Source organism: Antrostomus carolinensis, unplaced genomic scaffold (assembly GCF_000700745.2).
Source record: "Antrostomus carolinensis isolate BGI_N321 unplaced genomic scaffold, ASM70074v2 scaffold33305, whole genome shotgun sequence".
Classification (NCBI taxonomy): Eukaryota; Metazoa; Chordata; class Aves; order Caprimulgiformes; family Caprimulgidae; genus Antrostomus; species Antrostomus carolinensis.
Window position 1 is genome coordinate 1 of NW_010317603.1, and position 355 is coordinate 355.

The window sequence follows — 355 nt, forward strand, 5'->3', positions numbered from 1 at the left end:
CGCGGCGTTTTTCCTGGTGCAGGATGGATGCCGGGCCGGGCACAGAGGCCGGTAACCCGCGGTGGGGGGGATCTCGGCTGCTCGCTGGGCCGGGGAGCACGGGGCCGGGGAGCGCCAGCCGCTCTTTCGGCGGGTGCTGCCCGGCCGAGGAGAGAAACACGCGATTTTAAATGGTGTTTCTGTGAGGGAGGTTCATAAACCTTCTGAAGTCAGAGCGAAGGACTTGTGCTCTCTGGAAGAGCAAGACTAGGCTGGGAGGCTGCCAGGCTGGGTAAACGCCTGGGAAAATGCATGTCTAAGGTGCACCGAAACCTCTCTTAAGTACAGAAGTATTTAAGGCAGAAGAAGGAAGAGC